We start from the raw sequence: 15,568 nt of genomic DNA, 5'->3' as shown, positions 1-15,568 counted from the left end.
GGAAGGCATCCGTCTTTTCAGACTTTCAAGGTCAGCTGTTGTAAATGGTTTATGTGTTTTAATGTGAATTATGCCACTATCTGGTTGTAGGCTTGTTTTTCCAATCTCAGAACAAATTATTATTTTTAATAAAGGTTTTCTTACAGTCTTTTCACTCCTCCAATACTTAATTGGATTTAGACACCAAAAAGCTTAAAATAGGTTTTATTGTTTTCTAGTGCATTCTTGGACTTTTCATTTGGTTCTTGGTGGCTTGTTTCTAGTACTACCTGCAGCCGTAGATAGCATTGCATTAGTTTTTTTTTGTTTGTTTATTTTTTTTTTGGTGGGGGTGGTAGAACAACTGAAAACCCTTTGCTCCAATTAATTGAATTACATTAAAGGTTTCTAAAATAAAGTTTTACTGTTTTCTGTGTTACTTGCTGGTACAGAGAAGTTTGTTTTCTTGAACATCTGTATACTTAACTTTATCAAGTGCCTTAATTGTTTGAAATCTCTGGCTTAAAAGTTTTATTTTGTTTTTTTGAAGGGAAAGATTGAAATGTTTTATCTGATCTAAATTGTGGTTTGTTGTCACGAGTGGAAACAAATATTTTGGGAAAAATCTGGATTTTGGGGTCCATGTCAGTATTTTATGTAAGTACTGTAAGACTTGATAAGAAAATGTGATACAATTCTATGTTTACACTGGAGAAAGGAGTAAAAACTAGCAGGAAGGAAGTGCTAGTCACAAGACCCAACTGCCACTTCCAGTTGGCCCTTCCCCTACACAAACTGTTAATCTAGTTTTCTTTCCACAGCGTTATAGCCTAGTGGTGTCAGTCACAAGACACCAGTGCAAATTGCAGTACTACACAGTGATATAGATTACTATAATAAGTGCATTAGGTATGCAAGACTCCTCCACAGGGTCGGTCAGTCCTGTGAAATCCTGCTTGGGGTAACGAAAAATGAAGAATAACAGGTAACGAAAAAAGAAAGAACGGACACTATATGAAAGAGAAAATAGTGCCAAATTTATTTGCTTCACACAGAACTTTTATAGGCAAAGACTACTTAGACAAAACCCACAGGAATTTATGACTCTTCATTCCAGAAACCCTAATCTTGGTCCAGGGATAGGCAGGTGTTCAAAGGTTAACCCACATTCTTCGTTTAATACAAATCCAAACAAGGGGAAGAGGGGCAAACAAGGGGATAGGCGCCCACCTTATCACAATTTGCTTTTCATAAATGTTATCCTGCTTCCTTCCTGTTTACTGTTCCATCCTTGGTCCCAGGATGGGTAAAGGTTAATCCACATCTTTGTCTGAAGCAAAGACAAACAAATCCACAACTTTGAAGCAAAGACAAACAAAGGAAAGAGGAGGCTCTGCCTCGACTACAGGTGCAATCTAAATACCATATGAGGTCTGAGGGAGAAAGTATCAACCAGAATTGGGTTGGAGAATCAGAAAACTTCTTGGAGAAGGCATTTTTTTCAACTGGAATCATAGGGTTGGGAAAATGTACTTCTTAAGTTCAAAGCACTATATAAAAGTAGGGTATTAGTATTTTAGTATATAAATGTAGAATATTAGCAGTATGGGTAGCACCTAGGATGGCAAAAACATGTCATTACAATCTCAACCATAATACTATAATGCCTCATAAATCATTTATTACTTCAGTAGTTTGACCAGAGTATTTATTGGTGCTGTTAGTAATTTTCAATTTGCAAATGGCTTTTTTAATTTTTAGAAACAATTTTTGACATTTAAGAATCCCGATTTTCTCCCTCCCTCCTTTTTCTCTGCCTCTCCTGAGGCAGTGAATAGTTTGATATAGGCCATACCCCTACTTTCATATAATACATATTTCCATATTGCTTATGCCATAATAGAAGGCACATATCATACATTCAATAATAACCTCATGGAGGAATCATGGTGATTGTGGTTATCATGGTCATCTTGGAGATTTGCTTTGCAAGTGGCTTTTTGGCCAATATACATACAATTCCAGAATTAGATGGGCCTCAGAAGTTGCCTCTTCTGACCTGAACTGAGGGAGAAAGATCCACTATTTACCATTCAGAATACAAGTCAGCAAAATTCTTTATTTCACTCCATAGATATAAGCCATTACTGGGAGAAGCATCAGTTGGCTCCTCTGAAAATGGACCATTTCCCAAGGGATATAGAATACTCAGTGTGTTCATACCAATGTCCTCACTGGCTTGGGGGCAATTTGTTGTGTTTTTGGGAAAAAAGACTTTTTAGTCTTGTAGTCTATTATTGGCCTTGAGCATCCCAAAACAGGACAGACTGTTTTTTGATTGATTTTGCTCAAGAATGGCAGTAAAGAAAAGCAAAATTGGGATTAGTAGTGACTGCCTGTTTATACTTGGGTAAATTTCACAGGACTGTACCATAGAACAAAGAATAGTAAGGTGGCACAGAGAGTTGTATTAGGAACAGTTTACAAGGGGAAGAGACAGAAAATTGACTCTGTCTCTGTTTCTCCCCTCATCTCTATTTCTATCTCTGCTTCTGTCTCTATCTCCTGTCTCTTTCTGTCTTTACAAGTATACAGGATATTTTATAGGGAATTAGTTATCTACTACTGTAGTAGACAAACTGTTTAAAAGATTGTTACACATCAATAATTGCCAGCTATCAAAAGAAGGGTGGATGGGATATTCAGGAAAGAATAACCCTTCTGGCGGAGGGCTTGCAAAGTCCTTTTTAGGGCTATTCATTCACTTTTGTTGTCCACCTGTTGCCCAACTCTTACCTGTGACTCCAAGAAGCTCTAGCATGCATAGCAAGCAAATCTCGGTGAAACCATTTTAGTAGAGGGGCTATAGTAGGTTGAAGGAAACTGAATGGCCTCAACTCCACTGTGATTTAGGGGAATGTTTACCACAAGCATGTGGAATGGGCAGATGGGAACAATTTGTTTCAACAGCATGAAGGTGGTTGAAGCAGGCACTGGGGAGCACCTAGGGCTTATTCAGACATCGAAGACATCAAGGTCATCCATCCAACTAGTCTTCCTGACTTTTGTCTTGTCATTGTACTTCTTTGGCTCTGGAAGAAAGAATGAAGCTTTGTGCAATTCTGCCTCACTTAAATCCAATGCATTCTCAAGTGAAGACCTCCCCCTGTTGGTTATTGGTCCTTTTCAAAAATGAAGGATGAACTGCAGTGACAATGATCTGCTTTAGATATTCTGTTTGGTATCAGGGATGCAGTCAAGGATCAGACAACTTTTAATTTACATGGAAATGGAGAAATTCCTTATGTTCCTTATGTTAAGAAGGGGGAAATATAGTTACCCTATTTCTCTGCCACCACTATTTGCCTCTTTGAAACATTTCCATCTTCTTCTGGTGCCAATCATCTCTAATGCTCCACATATACAAAATTAGTAGTTGGGGACCTAGTGGCAGATTTAGGGGAAGCAACCAGAGACTGATGGTCGCCTTGAGATGACAGAGACCTCTTGTTGCATACACACTGAGAGAACTTAAGGACAGAGAAAGCTGAGGAAAAAAGGGTACAGGGATTATGTTGTAGGTGTGGGGGGAGGAAGGGAAGAGAACTCGGGACAAGATGCCTTAGCCAGGGGATCTGGACAATAGTATCCGGCTTGAGGATCCTGATCACGTGAAGCCAGGCTTGTGAAGAGGACAGGAGGCAGAGGGATCTGGTTCTGAGTGTTTATATTCAAGTTATAGGAGGAAGAGGGTGGCAGGCATCCCAAAGAAAAGTTTCCTTTATCTGCTGGTGAACAGCTGCACTGGCAGGTGATAGTCCTCTCTACATCCTTTTTTGTTCACTTATCTGTGTACATGCTTTATCTTCTCAGGAAAATGTAAACTCCTTATGGCCTGGGACTTTTCATTTTAGTCTTTAGTATTTCCTAGCACATAGTAAAGTTTGTTAAATTAAATTGAATTCCTAGTAAACAATAATCCAATTTTTACTATGAATCTTGTGATGAAGAAGCAACCTGCTTCAAGTTCTGTTCTCTGTGGCCATGTAGAATAAGTCTAATCCTTTCATATGACAATTATTTAACAACTTAAAGACAGCTATAAAGTCCTCCTTAATCTTTTTTTTTTCCTCTTGGCTGAACATTCCTTGTTCTTTCAACTGATCTCTCTAAGGTGGCATGGTCTCCAGTTTGCTATCTTGGTTGTCCCTTTCTGGACAGAGCCTGCCTTAATAACCCATTTCCTAAAACATGGCACCCAGTTCTGACAATGCTCCAGACGTGAAGCTTCACTTCCCTCAGTCAGGATCCTATGTCTTTATTCACAAACAGCCTAGTATTCCTCATGACAGTCCTAGGATGCAGATTACCAACTCTTAAACTGAAGTAGTGATGGGACAGGATCAGAGTAGCCAACATCCAGCTCTTTCGGCTCTTGGCACTTCCTACCACTGTCTTTTTCCTTCACCTTTTCCTCTGTGAACTTGGATCCCCAGCATTTTTTCCCTCCTCTTTATATCCCACAGTGTCCCTATTCTATGGTGTTCTCTTTAGGACAGGATGAGGAACAGTCAAAGTGCAAATACTCTTTTACTGTGGAGTGTAGCGATCACAGGTCCTAGATTTAGAGGTGGAAAGGACCTCAGAGGTCATCGAATACAAACTTCTTGTACAGATAAGGAAACCAAGCTTAAATGATAGAAGCAATGGACAAGATTGTATTTGGAATCAGGAAAACCTGAAAACAGGTTTTCAGACACTATGGGCATGCCACTTAAAACAAACAAAACAAAACAAAAAAGCAAAGCCCTCTGTTGGCCTTAGTGTTTCCCTGTCTGTAAAATGAATATAATATTAGCACCTACCTTTCAAGGGCAGCTAGGTGGTGCAATGGATAAAGAGTAAGGTCTGGATTCAGGAAGACCTGAGTTCAGAATCAGCTTCAGATGTTTATTACCCGTGTGACTCTGGACAAATCACTTTACCAGGTTTGCCTCCATCTCCTCATCTGTAAAATGAGCTGGAGAAGGAAATGACAAACTATTTTAGTATTTCTGCCAACAGAATCCCTAATGGGGTCACAAAGAGTCAGACAAGATTGAAAACCATCTAAACAACTCTCCCAAGTTATTGTGAGGATTGATTGAAACAATAATTTGTAAAGCACTTTGCACACATTAAAGCAGTGTACAAATGAGCTTTTTTTTCTCATTAATTATTACCCCCACGTTGTCACACAGGCAAAGAGTGACAGTTGAGATCCTGAGAGGGTCAGGGGCAATCCCAAAGCTGTGCTATTTTCTATTGTTAAGGAGGATTGGGATATAGATAAAGATGTTAGATTCTGGTCCTGGATCAATCTGCTCACAAGCTATGTGAGCTATAGAAGAAGAATTTGGATTAGTCACTAGATGATCTCTAAGGTTTTTTTCTGCCCTCACAGCCTGTGCTTCTGTGGTTGTCTTTAGTGTGGCAGCTTCAGCACTTAAAGAGATGAATTCTTAACCCTTGGGTCCCGTTGTCTCTGCAATTTGGGTCTGCACACCTGGTTTCTGATATTATGCATGATGACCCTGCAGGGTGACGCTGAGGGGCATGAATTTAAGATTACCTTGAAGGACTAAGCCATGTCAATTGAAGAAGTGCAATACTTTTTTATACATAAGGAAAATATAGTAGGGAGAGTGGGATGAAAACTTTCCTTCAAAATAACATGATAATATCTGTCATTATTTGCACTTAATAGCACTTGTACAGATTGGAGAAAGAAAATATTTATAATTAATATATTTCCTTATTAATTGATGGTACCTCATCCACCCTAGTTTTAAGCTTTATAGGTATCATTAATCAAAATAGACATAGAGCTATGCATGTTTTTCCTTTATTTTTTTTTAAACCCTTACCTTCCATCTTGGGGTCAATACTATGTATTGGCTCCAAGGCAGAAAGAGTGGTAAGGGCTAGGCAATGGGGGTTAAGTGATTATTGACTCCAAGGCAGAAAGAGTGGTAAGGGCTAGGCAATGGGGGTTAAGTGACTTGCCCAGGGTCACACAGCTAGGAAGTGTCTGAGGCCAGATTTGAACCTAGGACCTCCTGTCTCTAGTCTTGGCTCTCAACCCACTGAGCTACCCAGCTGCCCCCATCCTTTATTGTTTTAAAATGATTCTTCATATTAAATAACTGAACTTAAATGATATTAATTAGTAAAGGGTTCTTTTAGATAAACATATAAAATAAAACAAAGACTTTGAAGAGTTCGAAGATAGAGATCTGGAAGGGAACTTCACAGGCTTTAACCTGGCTTTACTCTAACTTTCCAGGCTTATTATTAGTGAATACTTAATGAGTTACTTAATTACTTAAATTGCCTTCATACATTCTATAGCCCAACCAAAGTAACCTAGTAATTGTTGCCATCTGACTTTCCCTTTTTCATTTCTGTGCCCTTCCCCTTTGTCCAGAATGGACCCACCTTTTACCCCTCTACCTCTTACAATCCCTAGTTTCTTTCAAAGCTGAGATCAAACCCTACTTTCTATTAAACCAATCTCCCTAGTTATTTTACTTGCCATTTATTTTGTATATAATTATATGTGTATATTGTAATAGATACCACTCTTAGGAGAATTATGGTAGTGGGAAGTGTTGGAGCCTTAACACCAGGAAATAAGCTGAGGGGGAGACTGGATCTTGAGCCCCTCCCTTTACTCTACTTCCTGTTCCCTTCTCAATGGTCTTGCAGTATTCTTCTCAGAACAGTAAACTTAAAGATTTCCCCTAATAACTAAATCCCACAATCAAATCTTTAACTAAGAGGCATTTTATTCTTTTAGGTAGAAGAAATAAGGAGAGGGGAAGGAATGAGAGGAAAATAGGGGTTCGTAATCTTATAAATTATCTCTGTTGATTGAAGATTTGAGATATAAATTTGAATTTAAGAAACAAAGTTAATATTCCTTAAAGAGAGATGTTGACCACAAGAGGCTAACAGGTTTTTTTTTTTTTTTTCTGAGCTAAACCCCCAAAGAGACATTTTTTTAAACCATCCAAGCAGTTTTTATTCATTAATATTCATAAATACACACAGCAGCTTCATTAGAGATTTCAATTTCCTCTTCAGTTTGAATGTGGAGTATTAGGAGCCTTTTGCATGTCAAGGTACAGGAAGCAGGATCACCCCTGCACTGCTACCTACATTTACCTGCTAGAAGTAAAAATTAGTTAAGTGGAAATGATTATCATATATATTTTTTTCTCTTCCTTCTGAATGTACACAATGTAACAAGAATGACAGACCTGACATTGCAATCACCAAAACAAACCCAAGATAGTTGTTGTCCCCTTTCATTGGCAAATACAGCATAGAGGACATTGTCTGCGGATTGGGATGTCATCAAAGAGGAGGAGGCGGAGGCTCATTTCCTTTGTTACTCTCTTTTAAGTTAGGTTTTCTAAAGCAATATCTAAAGGCTTATGCCTTTACACAGCCCATAGCACCAAAATCTGCAATTTCCCCCGTTCATCCTCATCTGAGGAAGAACTTTCTTCTCGCATCAAAGTGGACAGTAGAAGCTCTTGTACAAACAGGCTACGGTCTGCCCGCTCGCTTTCCATTGACTGACGTTCTGTTTCGGACATCTTAGGGCCATCTAACCTTGTAAGGAGAAACTGGGAGTTCTGAACGGTTTGCTGACAGTTCTCCGTACTGGTCGTGTTGGTGGTTGCTGTCGATTGTGTAATTGTCGTGATGACGCTGCTCGCGTTCGTGCCCCGGGTGGCGTTGCGGGCCGTCTCCAGCTGCTGGCGCGCTGCCTGTGCGTGCTCTCGTTCCAGCTGAAGCTGCATCTGCAGCTGCTGGAGCTGCGAGGCAGAAGGACTGGAGGAATTGAGCTATCCTCCCGCAGAACGTCGCACTCCTGAGAGCTGAAAGAGAAGCTCAGCGATAGGATCCATGGCTTCCCTATTGCTTGGAGAATATGAACTCGGCGAAGAAGAAAGCCCACCAGTAGTAGTACTGCTAGTAAAGTGCATGCTTGATCGACGGGCCCGAGGACCTCCTAGCCCTCGGCCAGGGTGAAACATTCTACGGACATGGCGAACACCACTCGATTCATCTAAATCTCTAGGGGCTCTGTGTTCAAATGTGAGATGAGCTGCAAAGTCATCTGTGACATGATTAGGATCTCCGCCAGGTAATGCTGCACAGATTGGACAAATCACTTCTGTTGATGTTTCTGCGTGTTCAGAAGTAACATGTTCTTGAAGAGACGTCTCTTTTGTTTTCTGAGCTAAACCCCTATATATAATGCTCACATTCATCTATATACCTTACCTGCAATCACGAAGATGTACAAATACAAAAGCTTACCCCCATGCATGAAGAAAATCACATGTAATTCTAATTTGCATGCATATAAAATTGATAAATTCTGGCACTCACGAAGATTCCATCCTACTTCCATGCAAAAGTAACTTTCACTCTTACTTGCACACATACGTAAAAATCTTACTTGGACACAAGTTCACGGTTTGCTCGTGTGTTCCTGGTTCGTGATTATTGCAGTGGATCCTGATTTGAATAACACAAGTCTTCAATCAAGTGACAAAAGACAGAAGAGTGAAGTGCTGACTAGAGAGGATAGAAGAGTCTCTACAAGCAACATGACTGGACATGGAAGGACTTTGGAACTTTGAAATCTTGGAACTTTTGGTCATGAGGATATGTAAGGATGCGTTGTACATGTGAACATCACAGATATATGCATGCACATCCTACATAACAAAGTAAGATATTTCATGGAATGGGTAAGTATACAACTGTGCATATACATAACAACAAGACACACTGATACTAATTTCTGTGGAAAATTCAAACAGCTAAAGAAATTTCTGCATGACTTTGCACAGAAACCTAGAAGGATGTACATATGTAAATTTGTACAGATCCTATGGACACATGTACTTACTAATTAACTAACTTGCTAACTATTTTAGAGTAAGTTACTAATAGTCTAACCACTAACAATAGTGATAGCCTAGTGAATTTGTCCAAGGCTTAGGACGTAGAGACAAAGAAGTTCTGAAGTATAGAAGTTATATTGCATTATGATTGTTGGTTAGCATTTTTTAGTGTTAGGAAGATTTTCTTAGTGACCATATAAGACATTTGCATGTTCAATATGTTAGTGAAATTGTTGAGATGATTTGGAAATTGTTACTTCTTTTGTTATGGAAAACTATGTTCATGTAATTCCCCTACCTAAATCATTTTCCTATCCCACTCTTAGCTTAGCATTTAGGTAGTTAGAATAGCTAAGATGAGTTAGGATTTTGTTATTTTTTTTGAGGGGGTAAGGGTATATTTATAGCAGAGCAGAGTTAAGATAGAATTATTATTAATAAGGTAAGTATCATTGAAAAATGTAAGCTGCATTTTTTGTCTAATTAAAGGGGGGGATTGTAGAAGAGACATGAAGAGAGAGAGGTTTTGCAAGTCACCCCAAGATGCAAGAAACAAGCTGGGGACCTGACCTGCCTGTCAATCAAGAAGAAGGTTCCAAATGGAATGTTCCCAGGAGTTGGCAGTTGGGGGTCTGGCCACAGAGAAGAAGAAGCAGGATCTTAAACTTTTGATTCTGTCTCTGGCTCTGGGAGTTAAAGCTGAACAGGGGAGAAGCTGGAACTTCTGATTCTGTCTCTGGCTCTAGGAATTGAAGCTGGCCAGGGAGAAAAAGCTGAACTGATATTATTTAGTTTCTGTCCCAGGCTGAAAGACCCTTGAAAGGGGGCTTCTGAAATTGGTGGCTTTGTGAAGAAGAAAGAAGATTTAAACTGTTGTCCTCCATCTCTGACTGCCCCTCTATCACAGTTGTGACTTCCCAAGCCCTCATCATCTTCATTTTAGATTAGGGACACCCTCATCCCTCTCACTGCAGTTTCCCATCCTGTTATCCCAATAAACCCCTTACCTGAGAAAAGAAAGGAAGAAGTGTTTTTCTCATAAATATCTTAGTTCACTCAGGGGGGAGGGAGGAAGCCAAAGGCTTCAAGAAGAAACTGGGAGGGAGAGGATTGGAGAAGGGAGGGAGTGAAGGGAGAAGGAGATTAGGAAATAGAATGATCTACTAGTCATCAATAGAGATCAGTAGGCAAACCTTAGAGCATTCCCTTGTATCAGTATCTCTCAGTGTCTCTCAAAGTTCTTCTATCTCCATTGAAAATAGGCAAGTGTGTCCCCATACTTAGTAGCAGCTCTCTCTAGTCTCAAGCCAGAGTATAGTCAGTTAAAAGCAACCAGAAATAATTTACAACAGATTAACATTTCTATTTCATGTATAGCTTTCCATTTATAGGGATAATTGTTAAGATATTGCTAGGGCTTTTGGCAATATTTCTAATATATTCTTATGCATTTTCTTTAAGTTGTTACTTCTTGTTCTTCTATATCACTGGTAATATTATGGGAATAATATTGCCTTCAATATTGTGGCCATACTGTTATTTCTTGTGAGATGCCTGAAACTATGAAGTAATATCTTCATGGTGTACCCTCCCTCTGTTCCTCCCCCCGATAGAGATTTGTTTTTAGGATGGAGGTTGAGAGATATGAGTAACTTGTTTCAGTTCTCATCCATAAGTTGGTATTAAAATTCTTGATAACAGATTCATCCAATGTGGGTAAATGCTTCAGTAGCATCCTAGTTGTTTTCTTTCTTCAATTGCTGGGATGTTTATACTTGTTAGTTACAAAGTTAGAGTTTGTCAATGAAAGCTTAGAGGTTTTCTTGATGTAATTAAATTCCTTAATTTTTTTTTGTCAGATTTTATACCTAGGACCAGTCTTCGTTCACCCAAGGTTTTGTGTTGTATGTTACCCTCTGGAATTCAAACTAATCCTGGTTTCAGTCCTTCTCATTAGATAGTATTTGTCATGTTATGTTATTGAAGGTGGAGAATAGATGTGAAATTGTATGTCTATCTCTCCTTCAGTTTGTTATTTAATATGTTTCTTCCCATTCATAATCACTGTCTGTGTAGGTAAGGTAATTAAAAAACATGCTAGATACTTCTTCATCCTTGATGTGTCTCTCAAGGTCTAATTTCTGTACAAATTCTTCATAACTATCAACTCCAACCATAGCAAACATTTCCTCCATTGATAGTCTCCTCTGTCCCACATGACATCATCATCATCATCATCATTACATTCATAAGATTTTGTTTGTTCTGGATCTAGTTTTCACTTTGCCCATTTGTGTCCCACACATCCCAATCTTGTTAACTTCCTCATAGAGCTTGAAAATTCATAGGGTTCTTTTTCTTCATCACTATTTTGGTCAATTATTATTACAGTATTTGGTATTAGATCATCTTGGTCTGAGTTTGACTCTTGGTCACTGAATTCTGTAATCCTTATGTTTTTCATTGGATTTTGTTCAGTGCCATGTAAACTTATGTCAGATGTTGTCACCTCAGATTTCACATTTTGGTTTGACCCTATTTCACTGGCTTTTATCTTTCCCAATTCCGTTTCTAATTGTTTCCCATTAACAAGCTCTAGATTTGTGTTCTGTGGTGATAAACTCAATAGTATAGGGTTCACTGCTTCTTATAGATATGCAATGCTGTTACTAAAATTCACAGTTTCTACACTGTCTTTTATCTCAAGGTTTTGTTCATATGCTTCCTCTATTGAATCTTTTGAAGTAGAAAACTTTCCCTTTATGATGTTATCTTCTGGGAATGACTAGTACAGCTGCATTTCCCCCTGTATCACCGGGATAAGTGTGTTCATTCTTCCCCACTGTATTCCATACATATGGTTCAGATTTTATTGTGGATATTGAATTAATTATCAATTTGTCACTTTGCACTGCACTTTCATCCTCTGCCATTTGTATTGTTGGACCAGTTAAATTTTCTTGGTTTAATTCATTTCCTGACTGATCTTCATTTATATTTGAGTGTATATTATCTTCTCCTACTTTGGAATATGAATTTAAACCATAGCTATTTGTCAGTTCACATACTTTGACTTGCTCAGACTTCCCCCCTCTATTTAGCATGTTGGCTCCATGGGAGTTTCTTGAACCCTTGGCCATCATGGCAGTTGTGCCCTGCATTCTATTTGTGTTTTCAAATCTAATTGATGTTACACTTCTAATACTTTGAATACGATTATCAATATTAACTGTATTTTCAGCTCCCTTTCCCTTTAGATTTGAATTTTCCCAGTTGTTTTGTATAGGGTAAAAAATTTCAGCTTCTGGGTTCAAGTTAGATATTTTTCTAAGGAAGTCTGTACCAAATAGCTTTTTGAATTTTTAATTGGTTCAACTGGGGTTTTACCTGTGTCTGTGAGATTATTTACCTTGTTTGTAGCCCCTGTAGATATCTGCTATAGTAACCTTCTTCCATCAACTTATGATTATGTTTATGCAAGTTTTCATGAATTTTCTTTCTCTTCATTTCAGTCCCTGAACCTAATCTGCATTCAAAGAAGTTTCCTAGATATGTTTTTATTTGTTCTTTGTTTTTCTCTTGACTGGTAACTATGCCCCTTTTGTATGAATCTCCAATATCAGCTTGTATCTGTGTTACCATATGTTTAATCCCTTTATCTAACTCCTTTACTTGTCTCTGTTTCTCACTTAAGTTTTGATTTGGTTTTTCCTCATAACTTCTCATAGACCCAACAAATTCACTTTTATGTACCACCCATGTATTTTCTTTTGTTTTTATATTTTTATATTTCCCTCCTGCAAGTTCTTCATTATTTGTCACACCCTGCCATTCCTTTCTGCTATCCTCTTGTTTATTTCCAAGTACTTAAATTCCTGGCTTCATAAGGGATGTTTTCCTTTGGGTAAAACATTTGAGTATTTGAGTTTTGCACCTGTTTTTATGACTAATTTCATGTTGTCAAGGTCTGGTGTCTCTGATTCAGTTCTCAACCTTCAATGCTGACAGCATGGATTTGTTTTGGGTCTGTAATATGTTCTCTCCTGTATACTATTGCCTTTGTTGTTTTGTTCATATTTCTTTTCGAAATAACAGTCTTTAATCAAGTGTCCAACTTTGTGGCAAAGGAAGCATTGTCTTATTTCTCACCAACTTCTCTGTTGCTGATATAAGGGTATAGAGTAAGTTTTAATGGTTTGTAAATTCTTAATCTGTTCCATCTCCTTTTCCTTAAGAGATTGTTCTGTATTTTTCAATTTTTGCTTTAAATCTCTCTTTTCCTGCTCTTGCTCTTTATAGCTGTCAAATAAGTAATTGATTGCATTATGTATCTCATTAGTTGTTATATTATCATATTTAGGAAAATAATTTTTAAAGAAATTCTTCAAATGAAAGTTGCAACCTCTTAAGAATTGCCTCCTAATGTGTGTCACTGATTCTTCTGAGTCCTGATTGATACCCATGATTGATTCAACTGTCTCTGCTAATCTGTCAATACAGCTAGCAGGATGCTCGTCTTTTTCTTGGCTTAGTCTGTCAAATTAGTATTCATTAATAATCAGCTCAGAAAGTTAGAGTAAAGCCAGGTTAAAGCCTGTGAAGTTCTCTTCCAGATCTCTATCTTCAAACTCTTCAAATACCTTTTTATGCTTTTCTTGTGCCTCATCTTGGAGAGTCAGATTTTACATTCAGCTCTGGTGTTTTCAACAGGAATGCTTGAAAGTCTTCTATTTCATCAAATTCCCATTCTCCCTTCCTCCCTGCCCCAAAGGATTACCCTTAGTTTTGCTGGATAGGTATTTCTTTATTGTAATTCTAGCTCCTTTGCTTTCCAGAATATAATATTCTAGGTCTTTGATCCCTTAATGTAGAAGCTGCTAAATGTTGTACTATCTTGACTATGACCCCATGTTATCTGAATCATTTCTTTTTGGATGCTTGCAATATTTTCTTCTTCACCTGAGGGTTCTGGAATATGGCTATAATATTTCTGGGAGTTTTCTTTTTGGGATCTCTTTCAGGAGGTGAGCAGTGTATTCATTCAACTTCTATTTTACCTTCTGTTCTAGAATGTTAGGGCAATTTCCCTTTATAATTTTTTGAAAGATGATATCTAAACTCTTTATTTGATTATAGCTTTCATGTAGTCCAATAAGTCTTAGATTATTTTTCCTGCTCTAAGCAATGTATATCATACCCTTTGCTCCATCAATACCATAAATAGGTTTGTATTCCAAAGAGATTTTTAAAAAGGTGAAGGGAGCTATTTTTACAAAAATATTTAGCATAGCTCTTTTTTTGTGGTAGCAAAGAATTGGGAATTGAGGGGTCATCCATTAGTTGGACAATGGCTTAACAAGTTGTATATGATAGTGTTAGAATATGATAAGAAATGACAAGCAGGGTGATTTCACAAAAATATGGACTTAACTGATGCAAAGTGAAGTGAGCAGAATCAGAGAACATTGCACACAGTGACAACAATATTTTTTGATGAACAACTGTGAATGACCTATTTATTCTTGGCAATGCACAGATAGAAAAAAATCCCAGGCTCTCATGATGAAAAATGTCATCTACCCTCTGAGAAGGAACTGATGGAGTTTGAAAGCATACTGAAACATACTATATTTCATTTTTTTTAGTTGACATCTTCCACAAAATGACTAATATGGAAAAATATTTTACATGATTGCATATATAAAATCTGTAACAGATTGCTTATTGCCTCAGGAATTGGGGAGGACAAAGAGAAAATGAGGGTCAAAGGAAGAGAGAAAATTTGGAACTCAAAACTTAAGAAAAAAAGAATGTTAAAATTGTTTACATATGTTAGGGGAAGAGTAAGATATTACTAAAAAAGAAATATCTCTTGTAGATAGATTTTCCAGGACAGTTTTTTTTTTGCCTATGAGATATTTCACATTTTATTTTATTTTTTCATTATTTTGACTTTGTTCATTTCTTGATGTCTCATGGAGTCATTCACTTCTACTTGCCCAATTCTAATTTTTAAGGAATTGCTTTCTTTTGTGAGCTTTTGTATCTCCTTTTCCATTTGACTAATTCTGCTTTTTAAAAAATTCTTGTCTTCTCTGGATTTTTGTACCTCTTTAACCAGTTGACTTATTCTATTTTTTATGATATTAATTTCTTTGGTATTTTTTGTGTCTTCTTTACCAAAATTGATTACTCTTTTCATGATTTTCCTATATTATGCTCATTTCTTTTCCCAATTTTTCTTCTACATCTCTTATTTGATTTAAAAAATCCTTATAGAGCTTTTCCATTAATTCTTTTAGGGCTTGAGAGCAATTCATATTTTTCTTGTAGGTTTTAAATATAGCAGTATTGACTTTTTTCCCCCAGTGAGTTTGAATCTACTCTGTCACCAAAATAGCTTTCTATGTTGAGTTTCTTCTTTGGTTGTTTGCTCATTTCCTGCCCTTTTCTTTTCCTTTAGTTTAAAAAAATTGTTAATATTTGGCCTCTGTAACTGTGGTGAAGGGGGCACTGTTCAAATTTAGGTTATTTGTGCAGTAGCCTTCAAAACTGATGCTGGGGATTTATCTGCTTTCAGTTCTTCTTAGGTGGTATTATATAAAGAGAGGTTGGTTTAATAT

At 37.5% G+C, this 15,568-nt stretch overlaps 1 pseudogene; it reads right to left on the bottom strand.

The window, feature by feature from the left end:
• Window positions 1-7,016: 7,016 nt before the first annotated feature.
• On the bottom strand, window positions 7,017-8,303 carry LOC103102468 (E3 ubiquitin-protein ligase KCMF1-like; annotated as a pseudogene).
• Between the last annotated feature and the right edge of the window lie 7,265 nt (window positions 8,304-15,568).

This window comes from Monodelphis domestica, chromosome 7, assembly GCF_027887165.1.
Source record: "Monodelphis domestica isolate mMonDom1 chromosome 7, mMonDom1.pri, whole genome shotgun sequence".
NCBI classification, from domain to species: domain Eukaryota; kingdom Metazoa; phylum Chordata; class Mammalia; order Didelphimorphia; family Didelphidae; genus Monodelphis; species Monodelphis domestica.
This window is presented reverse-complemented; position numbering and strand designations above follow the sequence as displayed.